The sequence below is a fragment of the Lithobates pipiens genome, unplaced genomic scaffold (assembly GCF_037356315.1).
Source record: "Lithobates pipiens isolate NorthernLeopardFrog02 unplaced genomic scaffold, aLitPip1_a1.2 Scaffold_25, whole genome shotgun sequence".
Classification (NCBI taxonomy): Eukaryota; Metazoa; Chordata; class Amphibia; order Anura; family Ranidae; genus Lithobates; species Lithobates pipiens.
This window is the reverse complement of record NW_027507787.1, coordinates 185,920,649-185,938,246: the sequence shown is the minus strand read 5'-3', so window position 1 is coordinate 185,938,246 and position 17,598 is coordinate 185,920,649. Positions and strand designations below refer to the sequence as shown.

The window sequence follows — 17,598 nt, the reverse complement described above, 5'->3', positions numbered from 1 at the left end:
CCTGTAAATTTAGTTTTTGGCCTCAGAACAGTAAAGGTTCTGAGGGTTAATTGACACCAGTCTGTGTTTGGAAGTTCTGCCTGGTCATGTGGACGGTGAGGTGCACATGACAGGTTAGAACCAAGCTGGTTGGATGTTTGGGTATCGGCCTTCTCGGAGCCCATCAGTGGGAGTGCTGGGGGCCCGCTGAGGAGTCTGGGAAGGGGTACTTAAAGAGGTGCGGGTCACTTGTTCGGGTTCCAGAGCTGGTCGAGAGACCCGTGTGGTCTGGTTCCAGGACCGGGGTAGCCACGTGAGAGGTCATGGGGTGTTCGACACCCTGCAACATGTTCCTGTCAGTGGCCCCTGAAAGACCTGCTTGGTCTGGGGTAGGGATCTGTCCGTTCCCGAGTCTCGGAACCTGCTGGTCCAAGGTGCAGTAACTGAGGGAGTATTCAAAGTGTCCGGGTGTGCTCTCGGCTTGGAGGGACATCGCAGCTCTTGGAAGTGACCGGGGGGAGGACTCTTCGGAGGAGGGCCGGCAAGTGGCATCCTGAGAAGTGCCTGGTTACTGAGTTGAGAAGGACATTACAAATTCAAGTTTTTCCAGTATCATAAAGGAGACGGGAAACGTTCCAGGTACGGAGGAAAAAGGTTCCTGTTTGCCCTTAAGTTGTTTGTTCAAGTTTGAGTCAACGTGCTGACTGCCATGATCTCTGGCTAGAGATCTGTTCAGCCTTGAAGTACCCAGCTGCGAGTGGCTACTCTCTGGGTGGAAGTAGAGACTTTGCTAGACCTGCAGTTCAAGGTGCCTGAGTTCTTCACCCGTGCCCTCTGTTCCCTAAGAGACTGTGTTAATTGAAAGTTCTACTGCAGAATGAAACCTTTTTGAAAGGACTTAATCTGTGTCAGTGTACAAGTCATTGGGTATCAACCCTGGGAACCCCTAGAAGTGGAAGAGCAGGCCTAGAAAAGGTAACCGGTAAGCCCATTAAAGTGGTTGTAAACCCTTACAAACCACTTTGACCTACAGGTAAGCCTAGATTAAGGCTTACCTGTAGGTCCAAGAAATATCTTCTAAACCTATATGGTTTAGGAGATATTTGCCCGAAAACAGGCACCGCTGTCTACGGCGCATGCGCCGTACACAGCGGCGCGCAGGCGCACTGAACGCGGCATTCTCAACTACGGAGCTGCCGCGCGTGTCGGCTCCCGTGCGCATGCGTGGGAGTGACGTCATCGCGGCTTCGCCGAATGACAGCGGCAGAGCTGCGAGACCCCACCAAGATGATGGATGCGTCGGAATACAGGGGACAGCGGCGACTTCGCTGGTTCCTGTGTCAGGTAAGTGACACATAATGGACTACTAAGCAATGCATAGTAGTCCATTATGCTTTGCCTTTGCAGGGAATGAAAGAGGAAGTAAACTCATCAGGGTTTACTTCCTCTTTAAAGCGGGAGTCCACCGGGACTCCGCGTTTTTTTTTTTTTTTTAAAGCCAGCAGCTACAAATACTGCAGCTGCTGACTTTTAAAATAGTGACACTTACCTGTCCAGCGCGCCCGCGATGTCGGCACCCGAAGCCGATCGCTAGGTCGTCTGTCGGGTCCTGCCGCCGCCATCTTGGGTATGGGAATCAGGAAATGGAGCCTTTCGGCTTCATTTCCCAGTTCCCTACTGCGCATGCGCGAATTGCGCTGCGCAATAAGGACGCTCCCCGCTGCCTCTGGGAGCTGTGTGTTTCCCAGCAGGCAGCGGGGCACTTGCGGGAAGGGGCGGGCACTTGCGGAAAGGGGCGTAAGTTACGCCCCTTTCCGCAGAGAGCTGTCCCGGAAGTGGGTGCAGTTACCTGGATTATCCAGGTAACTGCACCCCCCTCCCCCCTGAAAGGTGCCGATTGTGGCACCGGAGGGAGGGAGGGTTCCGATGAGCGGAAGGTCCATTTTAGGGTGGACCTCCGCTTTAAGTCAAGGCCGCCCTGCAACAGGTTATGGCTACTACACATGCTTAAACACCCCCCGCCCCATTGTAATGCATGCATCTGGCGCCCTGTATGTAGATTAGTGGGCCAGACACACAAATGGGGGGTGCGGTGCCCATAATGGACAGGCCGCCACTGCAACCAAGGTATGCAAATTACCATCTCTGAACGCATAACACATCGGACCTTGAAACAGATGGGCTACAGCACAAGCTCACCAAAATTGGACAATAGGACATTGGAAAAACGTTGCCTGGTCCGATTTATCTCAATTTCAGCTGTGTCATTGGGATAGTGGGGTCAGAATTTGGCGTAAACAACATGAAAGCATGGATCCATCCTGCCTTGTATCAACGGGTCAGGCTGGTGGTGTAATGGTGTGGGGGATATTTTCTTGGCACACTTTGGACCCCTTTACCAATTGAGCATCGTTTAAACACCACGGCCTACCTGAGTATTGTTGCTGACCATGTCCATCCCTTTATGGCTATTTGAAGAAGCCCTTGGTTCCGGCACAAAGCTCTGAAGTGTCGGCACGGTGCGTTGGACATTCAGAGTGCATGTGTCGGTGATGTCACTGGCTGCATGCCGGGTGAAAATCTCCTAAGCAATACACATTTAGGAGATATTCAAATTACATACAGGTAAGCCTTAGCCTATAGCCTTATTATAGGCCAACCTGTAGGTAAATAATAACAAAGCGGGCTTTACTACCGCTTTCATTTGCAGGTATCTCCCTTCACTTCCTGTTTTGTCTATGGGACAGGAAGTGAAGGTAAATCTCCCATATAGGACACAGATGGCAAAAATAAATATGATAGGGGTTTATCGAAAATAAATAAAACTTTTGCTTACAGCTTTACTTTAACTTTTCCTGCATAGAGCTGGATTGAAGGAGAGAATTGATCTTTATTCTGTCCTCTTTTCTACGTGTATGTAATGCTGTGCACTCTATACACACTCCATGCAGTGCGCTGCTATGGAGAGGGGGTAGGCATTGGGGATCGCAGCAGTGACGTATGGCGATGACGTGGTGTAGAAAGTGTGCGAGCTCTTCGTTTTCTATGAGAGTGGAAAGTTGTCTTCCAACCCTGAGCTTCACGGAGTGGCGCATGCGTGGTGTGACTTCTATTGCAGTTTGCAGTCGCAGGAGCGGAAGGTGAGTGTTAGGCACTAGATTGCTGGACCGGGGATGGCGGGCACCGGGCATTGTGTGTGACCGGGGTACTGCACGGGCACTTTTACCATGGGGGGATGAAATGCGTTATATACAGAGCCACATACAGGGGCGTACACTGAGGTGGATATGCATTCATTGCCAGTCACAGGAGCGTACACAGGGCTGTATATACATCATATACCCCACAGGAGCGTACACAGGGCTGTATATACGTCATATACCCCACAGGTGCGTACACAGGGCTGTATATACGTCATATACCCCACAGGTGCGTACACAGGGCTGTATATACGTCATATACCCCACAGGAGCGTACACAGGGCTGTATATACGTCATATACCCCACAGGAGCGTACACAGGGCTGTATATACGTCATATACCCCACAGGAGCGTACACAGGGCTGTATATACGTCATATACCCCACAGGAGCGTACACAGGGCTGTATATACGTCATATACCCCACAGGAGCGTACACAGGGCTGTATATACGTCATATACCCCACAGGAGCGTACACAGGGCTGTATACACCCCACAGGAGCGTACACAGGGCTGTATACACCCCACAGGAGTGTACACGGGGCTGTATATACATTAAATTCCCCACAGGAGCGTACACGGGGCTGTATATACATTAAATTCCCCACAGGAGCGTACACGGGGCTGTATATACATTAAATTCCCCACAGGAGCGTACACGGGGCTGTATATACATTAAATTCCCCACAGGAGCGTACACGGGGCTGTATATACATTAAATTCCCCACAGGAGCGTACACGGGGCTGTATATACATTAAATTCCCCACAGGAGCGTACACGGGGCTGTATATACATTATATTCCCCACAGGAGCGTACACGGGGCTGTATATACATTATATTCCCCACAGGAGCGTACATGGGGCTGTATATACATTATATTCCCCACAGGAGCGTACACGGGGCTGTATATACATTATATACCTCATAGAAGTGTACACGGGGCTGTATATACCCCCACAGGAGCGTACACGGGGCTGTATATACATTATATACCCCCACAAGAGTGTACACAGGGCATGTATATACCTCACAGGAGTGTACACAGGGCTGTATACAGTGTCTTGCAAAAATATTCACCCCCTTGGCATTTTGGCAGTTTTGTTGCCTCACAACCTGCAATTAACATGGATTGTTTGAGGATTTGCATCATTTAGACCCCTTTCACACTGAGGCGTTTTTCAGGCGCTCTTGGGTTAAAAATAGCGCCTGAATAAACGGCTCCCCTGCAGTCTGTATGAAGGCCCGAGTGCTTTCACACTGAGGCGATGCGCTGGGAGGACGTTTAAAAAAAAAAAAAAAGAAAAAAAAACTTCTGCAAGCAGCATCTTTGGAGTGGTGTATACACTGCTCCTGCCCATTGAAATGAATGGGCAGCGCCGACAAAACACAGCTGCAGAGGTGCTTTGCGGGTTGTTTTAACCATTTTTTGGACCGCTAGCGGGGTTTAAAAGCGCCCCACTAGAGGCCGAACACCTCTGCAAAAACGGCGGTATGAGTAAGCATGCTTGGTGGTGTGAAACGCGCTAGCTGTTGCTTTGCTGTGATCTACTTTGTGTGATCTTGCTTTATGAATAAAAGGCACTAAATTTATTTTGGAGTGCAGCTGTCGAGAGTCGTCCAATTATCCTCAAACGGCAGTAAAGTACCGCTCAAAATAGCGCCGCTTTCCCGCCGATGCCCCAGTGTGAAAGCAGCCTTAATTTACAAAAAATGCCCACAACTTTGAAGATGTTTCTTTTATTGTGCAGCAAACAACAAACAGGACAAAATAACAGAAAAAGTCAATGTACATAACTATTCAGCCCCCTAAAGTCAATACTTTATAGAACCACCTTTTGTGGCTATCACAGCTCCAAGTCGCTTTGGATAAGTCTCTTATGAGCTTGCCACTGGGATTTTTGCCCATTCCTCCTTGCAAAACTGTTCCAGCTCCTTCAAGTTGGATGGTTTGTGCTTGTGAACAGCGATCTTTAAGTCTGACCACAGATTTTCTATTGGATTGAGGTCTGGGCTTTGACTAAGCCATGCAGCTCCTCCAGGGTTTTCTTAGGTCTCTGTGCCCGGTCCATGAATCTTGGTGTGCGGCCGTCTCTTGGCAGGTTTGCTGTTGTGCCATGTTCTTTCCATTTGGTTATGATAGATTTGATGGTGCTCCTAGGGATTATCAAAGATTTGGTTATTATTTTATTTTTATAACCTAACCCTGACTTTTACTTCTCAACAACATCGTCTCTTACTTGTTTAGAGAGTTCCTTGGTCTTCATGGCAGTGTTTGGTTAGTGGTGCCTCTTGCTTAGGTGTTGCAGCCTCTGGGGCCTTTCAAAAAGGTGTGTATATGTAATGACAGATCTTGTGACACTTGGATTGCACACAGGTGGACATCATTTCACTAATTATGTGACTTCTGAAGGTAATTGTTTACACCAGAGCTTTTAAAGGGCTTCATAACAAAGGGGGTGAATACATACGCACATGCCAATTATCGTTTTTTTTTTTTTTTTCATTTTAAAAAATAGTTTTATGTATATATTTTTCTAATTTTACTTCACCAATTTAGACTATTGTGTTCTCTTTTCTTTTTTTTTTTTTTTTTCCACCTCAGTGACTTTATTTGGGAAACTTAAATCGACTCTTACGTTCATCTTAGTCTCAACCCATGTCCACATCATCGTAGCAAAAACAAAATATATCCACTGAGTGTGGGGTTTTATTTTTTTATTTTTTGCCCATGGGCATCAGAAAGTAAACATTTCATCGTATACACTGTTACCAAGTAATATCCCGTTTGACCCACCCTGGGTCTCGCCAAATATCTATAATAGAAAACGAAGGAAAAAAAGAAACCTACTCTCTCTTTCGGCCCTGGGTCCTGTTATGTAACCGCCATCCTTTCAGCATATCTCGATCACTTACATCTTTCCATCTCGTTACGAACCCCACTTCCCCTATTTCTCCACTAAACTTTACATACTCTAAGTTGTAGATTTTATTTATATTACAAAACCAACTTTTCAGCAAGGGACTTTTTGGGTTTTTCCACATCTGAAGAATTAAACTCTTTGCGGTGTTTAAAAAAATGAGGAATAAATGTTTTCTTGTATTGATTGATGGGCAACGTACCTCCCATGTAGCAAACATACCCTTGGCTCTTCTGGTATTTTTAAGCCTGTTATTTCCTCAGTTGTTACTATTACCTCTTTCCAAGAGGTTGTGATCCATCACATATTATTCAGATAAAAAGAAATTGAACTAAAGACTGTAACAAAATAGGTAAAAAGCCAAGGGGGGGGGGGGGGGGGGGTGGTTGAATACTTTTGCAAGGCACTGTATCTCACAGGAGTGTACATAGAGCTATATATACCTCCATAGGAGTGTATACAGCTATGCATAGGACTTCATACATTGCAAGTCCGTCCATCTATCTTCATTCATGTATCGGACTGGACACGGGTATATATTTAATATATATAGCCTATAACGGGTGTGTACATACACAACGACAGTATCTCACAAAAGTGAGTACACCCCTCACATTTTTGTAAATATTTTATTATATCTTTTCATGTGACAACACTGAAGAAATGACACTTTGCTACAATGTAAAGCAGTGAGTGTACAGCTTGTATAACAGTGTACATTTGCTGTCCCCTCAAAATAACTCAACACACAGCCATTAATGTCTAAACCGCTGGCAACAAAAGTAAGCACACCCCTAAGTGAAAATGTACAAATCGGGCCCAATTAGCCATTTTTCCTCCCTGGTGTCATGTGACTCATTAGTGTTACAAAGTCTCAGGTGTGAATGGAGAGCAGGTGTGTTAAATTTGGTGTTATTATCACTCTCTCATACTGGTCACTGGAAGTTCAACATGGCACCTCATGGCAAAGAACTCTCAGAGAATCTCAGAGATGAAAAAAATAATTGTTGCTCTACATAAAGATGGCCTAGGCCAGTGATGGCGAACCTTGGCACCCCAGATGTTTTGGAACTACATTTCCCATGATGCTCAACTACACCACAGAGTGCATGAGCATCATGGGCAAATGTAGTTCCAAAACATCTGGGGTGCCAAGGTTCGCCATCACTGGCCTAGGCTATAAGAAGATTGCGCATCAAAGGGACTAGTAGATTGATGTGAAAAAGACTTTAAAATGTCATTTATTAAATGTAAAAAATAAACACAGACATCTGATCCCTGCAGGATCTCAAACACATAAAAAACACCAATCATAAAACGGACAGATGTTTGATAATGAAAAGCTCCTCAGATCTCTCAATTATAACTTTGGAAAGGTCAAAACCAACGACCAATGTGCACAGCTTTCGAATGCCTAATGAATGCAATCAATCATCTGAAAGAACCCAAAAAGTCAGTGTAAACGAATGGAACAACGTTTCTAGGGACACTCACTTCATAGGTGTTCAATGGGCTGCAGAGCTGATGAGTCCAGTCTGATGACCGAGGGGGAGGTGTTTATTTCAGCTCCATCTGAAGCGTTCGGCTTGGAGGCAGAGGTGTAATGCTGCACGCTAGGTGGTAAGGATCAAGCTTAGTCACCAGATGATATCAGCTGTACACATAGGCAGCTTGGAGAACGCTGCACTGCCTGCAGTGCGGCTTGTCCGAGCGGCTGTGGATCACATGAGAGGCTTGTCACGTGGAAGGCTGTGAAGGGGAAGGTTGCTATGCCGACTCTCCTGCTTACATGTTTCGCGCTCCTGCGCTTTGACAAAGCGCAGGAGCGCGAAACATGTAAGCAGGAGAGTCGGCATAGCAACCTTCCCCTTCACAGCCTTCCACGTGACAAGCCTCTCATGTGATCCACAGCCGCTCGGACAAGCCGCACTGCAGGCAGTGCAGCGTTCTCCAAGCTGCCTATGTGTACAGCTGATATCATCTGGTGACTAAGCTTGATCCTTACCACCTAGCGTGCAGCATTACACCTCTGCCTCCAAGCCGAACGCTTCAGATGGAGCTGAAATAAACACCTCCCCCTCGGTCATCAGACTGGACTCATCAGCTCTGCAGCCCATTGAACACCTATGAAGTGAGTGTCCCTAGAAACGTTGTTCCATTCGTTTACACTGACTTTTTGGGTTCTTTCAGATGATTGATTGCATTCATTAGGCATTCGAAAGCTGTGCACATTGGTCGTTGGTTTTGACCTTTCCAAAGTTATAATTGAGAGATCTGAGGAGCTTTTCATTATCAAACATCTGTCCGTTTTATGATTGGTGTTTTTTATGTGTTTGAGATCCTGCAGGGATCAGATGTCTGTGTTTATTTTTTACATTTAATAAATGACATTTTAAAGTCTTTTTCACATCAATCTACTAGTCCCTTTGATGCGCTGTTTTTGATCGTTTTTTCTGCTGCATCCATTTTTTGCCAAGTCCATAATGGGTTAACAGCCGCACATTGAGACCATCTACAGGACATTTATTTAAATAAACAAACATCCCACGAGATAGTCAAACGCTCTTAAAGAGACCATTCATTTGTGCGCCAACTTTATCTTGTTTTGTTTTACGTTATAAGAAGATTGCCAAGATCCTGAATCTTAGCTGCAGCATGGTGACTAAGATCATATAGTGGTTTAACAGGACAGGTTCCACTCAGAACAGGCCTCACCATTGTAGACCAAAGAAGTTGAGTGCACATGCTCGGCATCATATCCAGAGGTTGTCTTTGGGAAATAGATGTAAGAGCTGCCAGCATTGCTGCAGAGGTTTAAAGGGGGGGTTGGCTGGGTCAGCCTGTCAGTGCTCAGACCATACACCAGTGGCAGCCCATGTATTAAGGGCGCACAGGTGCCGTCCCCTCTCTCCTGCCACCCCCTATGTGCACTATGGATAGATTCATGCTTTGTGGGAATCTATCCATGGCTGCCACAACCACCCCCTTTTCGTGCACCAGGGGCCTGAATTACAGCGGCGGGCGGTGTTTTTGAAGCACCTGATAAGAGCCATAGGCGCTCAAATGCTGGGAGGGCGTCCCTGGATATCCTTCTGTTTACATCTTCCCTGTGAAAAAAATCACACATTACAGTGCTACGTGCCATCTGTCATCAGTGTCACGTGTCATTGTCCTGGTGCTCCAGGGCCTACAAAAGTGTAATAGGTAGTCAACAAATTAGATGTGTTATTTATGCTCCTAGAACACGTGATGGTGCTCCCTGCATGTTGGGCCTCTATGTGGCCAGGCTGTGGAAAAATGACAACATCAAAAATCTCACCATGCCTCTTACTAAATACCTTGGAATGTTTACTTTAAAAAAAAGGGGGTCATTTGGGGGGTATTTGTACTTTCCTGGCTTGTTCGGGTCGCAAGAAATGACACAGGCCGTCAGTATATTTGGTGTGATCAAATTGAAATGAATGGGCGCCGCTTTCAATGTGCCTTCAAAAGTGTTTTGAAAGCAGCGCTAAGTGGGTTAACATTTCTTCAGTGTTGTCACATGAAAAGTTATAATAAAATATTTACAAAAATGTGAGGGGTGTACTCACTTTTGTGAGATACTGTATGTGTAGGACTCTACATTGGTGTGTGTGTGTGTGTATGTATGTGTATATATATATATATATATATTATGTGTATGTATCTAACAGGATACTATATGTACTCCAGTCCTTAGCTGCCTATTTGAATGTGTACACCTCTGTAACTGGCTATATGTAGAATGTATATACTGCGGTGTCCATAAATGTATTCATCTCCACTCATTTCTGCTATAACCTATGTATGTACCACAGTGACTGGCTACATAGTCAGCCGTGTACTCTTATGGTATTGGCTTTGTACGTACCACAGTGGCCATTTGCCTATTTAATATAAAAATATATACCAGTGTCCAGTTACATGGTTCTTGATGTACACTATATTTTACATACATAGCCAGTAACAGAGGCTGAATATGTTGCAAGGACAGATACAAATCTGTACAAACAGATACAATATGTAACTGGACACTGGTATCCAGTTACTGTCAACTAGCCAATAGCAGGGTTGTACTCAGCTAGACACTGATGTATACATTTTATATACTTAGCCAGTAAGAAAAATACATACCGGAATATTCAACACAACCAGTTCCAGAAGTAAGCATGCGTGAATGAGTACCATTACCAGAGAGATTATATATAATATATATTTACACCTATCACTGGGTACACAGTTTACAGGGCAGCGAGTGAAAAGAAAAAAATACATTTTAGTCCTCATATACACAGCTGTACAGGGGCCATACAGCATGCAGAGCCTGCGTAATAACATTCCCAGGACCAGCTGCTGCAACATACACCAGTCAATTGAGACTGTACACAGTTGTGTTTCCATTTTTTCATGACGCACCCCCATGTGTACTGACATACACTCCAAACACACTGTCAGCCCTCAGAGCATACATCCATACACACGTGGGAGCTTTATACAAACCTCAGTATATGGTTGCTTCTTCTAATGCATCTCAGTGGACGGCCGGTCCTGTGAATGTCAATTTACAAAAATTATTGCATGCGATAAACGAACCCCCATTTTTTTTAAACAAATCGCTGGTTGTTACGCAGCAAGCTGGCTGCCGCATTGTTAACTGATGACTCTTCAGCTGTCAGAGGGCTTCCCCGCTCACAGCTGATGTTGGGGGGGGGGGGGAATAAAAAAAAAAACACAATAAAAAAGTATACCAAAAAAATGGCCTTCGTGTCTGGGGGTTTGGTATGGTTTTTAAAGAAAAAAACCCCACGCCAAGGGTATTTTTTATTTTATTTATTTTTTGACGTGTCTCCTTTTTTTTTTATTTGACAACCGATGACAGTTGAGTCATCGGTTGATAATGACGCCGACTTCCCGGCCTGCTCCTTAGCTAAATGCGGTAATTACCGTTAAATCAAACAAATACCGTATTTGATATCTAACGACAAATTCTTAGTGAATTGAACACTTACACAATTGTTACTGTATGCTGTGTTTTACTGCATAAGATTAGCCTTTATTTAACTCTTAGTGAATCCACCCCACTGTCACCAAGCATTCACTGGTGGTAAATCAGTCATTATATGATGCCTTATATTTTACATATATAGCAAATCAGGACTCCTAGAGGCAGAGGCATGATGGGATTTGTAGTTTCACCACAGCTGGAGTGCCGAGGTTGCCTACCTCCTGCTCTAACCTGTCCTTTTTTTTTTCCCCCAAATCCAATAGCTGTTAAAAGCTTGTAGGCTTCACCTCCATAACGTCTCTAAAATGTACCCTTTTTAACTAATAAAACCACCGAACTACTCCCTCGTTATTTCTCACCTTGACTATTCTAACAGGCCTGGGTCTCTATTTGGGCTATCCCCTCTGCCCAAAACCATGGGGGATATTATGCCTGTTGGTGTCCTTTTTTGAACTTTTTTCAAATGTCTCAGAGATTTGGACTGCCAGGCTGGATGTTGTTTCGGTACCATCAACTGCACCATTCAGCTAGAGCTCAGTTACTTCAGTCTCCAACCCTCTAAATGGATCCTATTGACCGCAGGTGAGCTGGATAAGCCCTTGTCCACCCTATATGGTGCTCTCCTTTTGTACTGATTCAGCCAAAATGGAAAAACGATGGGAGTACTGGCAGGGAGACATTCTCTCTTTGGATGGCAAGGCATGGGAGGATTGCTTGGAGCAGGGCCCTTGTTATTTCATCTAAGGACAAACTAATTCAAGTAAAATTTCTCCATCTGTATACTAACCCCCCCCCCCCCCCGACTTCAACGGATGTTCCCGTAACGTGACCCCATTTGTCCTTGCTGTAGCCTCCACCTAGGTTCCTACATGCGTATGTTCTGGCAGTGCCCCTCTGTGGTGTCGTATTGGCAGGCTGTATTTGCCAAAAGTAATCTGAGAGTACGACTTGATCTAACACCCACCCCGTCTCTAGCCTTATTAGGGATTCCAGATGATGAACAACGATCCCACCACTCCAAGCTTCTTATAGCATATCTTCTGTATTATGCAAAAAAAAAAGTGATCATATTAAAATGGGTTTCTTCAATTCCGTCTAATGTCTCCACTTGGGGGAGAGGATGCTCCTGGAAGTATGAAAAGGTGTGGCCTGATGTCTCTTGGCATTGACAATCCTCCATGAGGGGAATGCCAGTTTCTCGTTGGTATAGAGCTCTGCAATTTACTGTTGATTACTGTTAGCTTCATGCTGCAAATCAAGGAGGAGTCACAGTTGGTTCTCTTGTTTATTTTTTTTTGTATTTATAATACATGGCGTTGGCACACTTTCTGTCCTTCAGTCATACTGTAATGTCCCTTTTTTCTTTTCAAATAAAGCACCTCTTGTAAAAAAAAAAAAAAAAAAAAAAAAAGTACCTACTGCTCAGTGTTTGCCACCCTTTCTGCCAATCCCTCCGCTTGTTTCTGATTGGCCAGCGAATTAAATTCAAAATACTAACAACTCTACCCCGAGCTTTAACACCAATCTTGTCTCCAAATATCACCCAAACTGTCCTCCACGCACCTCCCTAGACCTCCTGATCTCTTGTCTCATCCTCCCATGCTCCTCTCCAGGACTTCTCCAGAGCCTCTCATCTTCTGCAACTCTCTACCTCAGTCTGTCTGGCTATCTTCTACTCTGAATACCACCCCATTTAGGTGATCCCTGAAAACTCATCTCTTCAGGAAAGCCTCCCTATTAGATTGTAAACTCTTATGAGCAGGGTCTTCTTAACACTCTTGTATCTGTACCGTCTCCCTTTTTAGATTGTAAAGTGCTGCGCAAACTGTTGGTGCTTTATAAATAAATGTAAAATAGCCATAATTGCTGGCATTTGACAGAGAAGAATGCGTTGAAATCTTTATGTAACTGGACACAGGAGTATCATTTTTCCAGTAGGCAGCCGGGTAAAGGAGCCCTTTTAAGACCAAACTGGTTACTCATATATTTCTTGACAAAGCCAAAGACCACTCTACTGGAAACCATTGTATTTTGGAAACTGTGGTTAAAATACTTGTGATGATAGGTTTCAGTATATGAAATACTTTTTTTATTCTCAACATTTTACATGCAGACCAAGTTGTCCAGTAAAACTTAAGTGGAGGTAGAGCTTATAACTGAACTCTGGGATAGTTATAAAATGTATTCAAAAGTTCTTTTCTGTTTCCCCCTTTTTATTTATTTATTTTTTTTATTTTTATTTTTTTGGCACAGTTTGGTTAAACTCACCATTTGGGGCTTGTTAACTTTGTGTGGCGACCTACATCTTACCGCACTAAATAAACGCAGGTCACTGCTAGGGCACATAGAAAACAATCGCTTTCTCTGTTCCTTGTTCACACCACAATGCTGGTGTGATGTGTGTTGAAAACATGCAACATTTCTACAATTTTTCCACCATGCATGCCGCCACACATGCTGCTGTGCGAGGAAATTAAGAAGAGAAAAAAAAAAGCGGTCAATGCACTAGTGTGAACCTGGCTGTATAATTGAGTGATGTCATTGCTGTATACAGGAAGAATATACAATGTCTGAGCTCCTCGAGGAGGGATTTCAGAAGAGATGACATCACTTCGTGTTTTTGTTTATCACTGCTTATTCTTATTGAGACTGCAATTCCTATATTGAACTGATGAGTGTGCACAATGGGCAGGCATTTGAGTGGGAGTGTGGGGATATTTGTGGCCTCTGGGTCCACTCACTACAACAAGTCCTGACATCATTTCATCAGTACTTGCTGCAAAGAGAACCACACTGGGCAAGTTCCAAGCTGGGGGCATAGCAGGCATAATGGCCACCATTCTTGCCAAATGGATATCGAGGACACAGGGTGCTTTTCAAGTATCAAAGAAGTCTTTGTTTATCGCTACCTAGATGAGTATGTGTGCAATCAAGAAGAAATTCTGTAAAGGTATGAACACGCCTTTTTATATGCATGTAATGAAATTTCTTCATGCTAGGCTTTAGAACCTGTCTGCACTAGGTGTGGTAGGACTGCAATGGGCGGTTGTTCCAGCACAGTCCCACCGCAAGGGAAGGCAAAATGTCTGGTAGTGTGCGCTGAAATATGTACTGCATGTGCTACTTTTTTTTAGTGCAGTGCAACGCAGTCCACTCACTCACTGCGGCTAATAGAACACCATTGGCTCTATTGTAATGCAGCTGCTGGTGTGAACCAGCCCTTAATTGGGCACTAACGTAAAGTCCATTTAAAACTACATGTTTATCAGAGCCTACCCAGCATTGTCACCTTGTTAAAGAAAGTGAGAAAATAAAGTAGCCTCTGGTATGATCAAAAGATCATAAAACTATTATACAGGGGTATCAGAAAAACAAAAGCTGCTGTGTTAATGCAAGTGTCAGATTGTATCACGTATGCCATTTTTGATTTTTACTTATGGATGCACTTTCCTGGAACAAACTACACAAATCTGGAGGAGGACTAGTATAAACTGTATAAAATCCAAATCAGTTGATGGGGGGATTATGATGTGGGGGTTGGGCTTGGCCCCTTAGTTCAAGTGAAGGGAACGCTTAAGGTGTTAGTATACTAAGACATTTTGGACAATTTCATGGTCCCAACTTTGTGAAAACCGTTTGGACATGACCCCTTCCTGTTCCAACATGACTACACACCAGTGCACAAAGCAAGGTCCATGAAGACATGGATGAGCGAGTTTGGGGTGGGGGTGGAGGAACTTGACTGGCCTGCACAGAGTCCTGGCCTCAAACCGCTAGAACACCTTTTGGGATCTGTTAGCGTGGAGACTGTGAGCCAGGCCTTCTCTTCCAACATCAGTGCCTGACCTCAAGAATGGTCAAACATTCCCATAAACATACTCCCAAACCTTGTGGACAGCCTTCCTACAAAAGTTGAAGCTGGTATAGTTGCAAATTGAACCATAGGGGCACCATTAAAGTTCATGTGTGTAAAGGCAGGTGTCTCAATACTTTTGACAATACAGTTTGTCTGGGTATACATACTTTTACCTGGGTAACAAAAGTGCAAAAAGTGAAAGGCATGTTGGCCTTTTACATGAAGCTAGGCTCTCTGAACTATGTAATTGAATACAGAATTGGGATATACGCTTTTCTAGCATGAGGGACATGAATGTGCACACATTGATTGAGCAATTGTATATGCCATGCAGGGAATACAAGTAATCCACTAACATTTGTAAAGCTTTACACTTGGGGTACTTTCACACTGGATCGGGGGTTCGGTTCGTGGAAAAGCGCTGCTAGTTTTAGAGATGTTTTAACAGTGCTTTTCAATGCTAGTGGGGCACTTTTAACCCCGCTAGTGGCTGAAGAAGCGGTTAAAAGCACCCATGTTGCTGTGCTGCCCAGGTGTTCATTTCAATGGACAGGGAGTTTTGGGAGTGGGGTATACACTACCCCCAAACCACCCCAAAGATGTTGCTTGCAGGCCCTACACTGGGGAGGCATGACGGGCGCTATTTTTTACCACTAAAGCGCCTGAAAAGCGCCTCAGTGTGAAAAGGGTCTAACTGAAAAATAATTTCCTTCCTCAGTTCTAGAAGTAAAACTATGGGCAACCACAAAACTGACAGATATGCCAACATCTGTCATAGGCGTTAAAGCAGTTGTACCAAAAATGTATTTTATTGGGATACCTCTTACTAAAATCTAGTGGGACCAATTGCCTTCAGAAGTCATCTAATTAGTAAGTGGAGTCCACCTGTGTGTAATTTAAGCTAAGTATAAAAACAGCTGTTCTGTGAAGCCCTCAGGGGTTTGTTAGAGAAGCTTAGTAAACAGCATCATGAAGGCCAGGGCACACAACAGACAGGCCAGGGATAAAGTTGTGGAGCAGTTTAAAGTCGGGTTAGGTTATAGGAAAAAAAAATATCCCAAGCTTTGAACATCTCACAGAGCACTGTTCAATCCATCATCCAAAAATGGAAAGAGAATGGCACAACTGCAAACCTACCAAGACATGGCCGTCCACCTAAACTGACAGGCCGGGCAAGGAGAATATTCATCAGAGAAGCAGCCAAGATGCCCATTGTAACTGGAGGAGCTGCAAAGATCCTCAGCTCAGGACAACTATCAGTTTTGCACTCCACAAATCTGGCCTTTATGGAACTGTGGCAAGAAGAGAGCCTTTGTTAAAAGAGCCATAAGAAGTCCAGTTTGGGAGAAGCCATGTGGGGGACACAGCAAACCTGGAAGAAGGTGCTCTGGTCAGATGGGACAAATTTAATTTTTTGGCCTAAAACCAAAAGCTATGTGTGGCGGAAGACTAACACTGCACATCACATTGAACACACCATCCCCACCGTGTAAAATGATGGTTGCAGCATCATGTGTGGGTGCTTTTCTTCAGCAGGGACTTTTTAAGAGTCTGCAAAAGACTTGATACTGGGGCGGAGGTTCACCTTCCAGCAGGGCAACAGCCCTAAACATACTGCCAGAGCTACAATGGAATGGTTTATATCAAATCATATTCATGTATTAGACTGACTCTCTATCCAATCTGAGTTTGAGCTATTTTGCAAAGAAGAATGGGCAAAATTTTCACTTTTGAGGTACAAAGCTGGTAGATACATCCCCAAAAAGACTTGCAGTGAACGGTGGTTCTACAAAGTATTGACCGGTTAAAAAACATTTATCGTTTTCCTTCTACTTCACAATTTATGTGCCACTTTTGTGTTGTGGTTTAAAATCCCAATAAAATACATTTGTTTTTGGTTGGAACATGACAAAATGTGGAAAATGTCAAGTATGGATACTTTTCAAGGCACTATGTCTCGGTTCACCCTGGGGCCTGACTTTGAAGCCGACATGCACAGCGCGACTTGCAAACAACTTCTATAATAGAGGTCAATGCAAGCATCTCCGAAATCGCCCCCAAGTAGTACAGGAACCTTTTTCGAAGTCAGAGCAACAGAAAATTTCCATCACATTGAATGGAGAACGACTTGTAAGGCGGCAAAGTCGTCTGACTGGTTGCCCCAGTGTGAACCGACCCTAAAGGTTGGTTTATTTTTTTAGATTATACTTGCCTACACTGTGGAGAACTTTTGCACAGAGCGGCCCTGAACCTTGGCTTCTGGGGTCCCCCTCCCAGCGCTGTCTGGTCCTCCTCTTTGTGTCTGTCCCACTAGTAAGCTACGAGGAGCAGATGTATGAGCTTGCCCTCGAACCAGGCTGTGTGCATCCATAGCATAGACACATAGCACGGCTCAGGCCGCCCCCCGCTTCCTCCTCACATGATTTGACTCACAGCAGCAGGTGTCAATGACTGTGAGAACGGGGAGAGAGGATCTGAAGTCAGGCATAGTACTGGATCAATATATTGAAGGTTTTAACCACTTAAGCCCTGGACCAATTTGCAGCCAAAAGACCAGGCCCCTTTTTGCGATTCGCCCTTTCATACTTGTGTGACTTTTCCTGCAACTTTGGACATCGG

General features: G+C 44.5%; 1 protein-coding gene across 1 annotated transcript in view; it reads left to right on the top strand.

Moving 5' to 3' along the window:
• The first annotated feature begins 3,078 nt into the window (after positions 1 to 3,078).
• Positions 3,079 to 17,598, top strand: part of NT5C2 (5'-nucleotidase, cytosolic II) — a 180,989-nt gene continuing 166,469 nt past the window's right edge. Inside the window, exon 1 of the mRNA XM_077455292.1 lies at positions 3,079 to 3,119. The gene's annotated coding sequence lies outside the window, so the exon portion shown is untranslated. The remainder of the gene's footprint in view (positions 3,120 to 17,598) is intronic.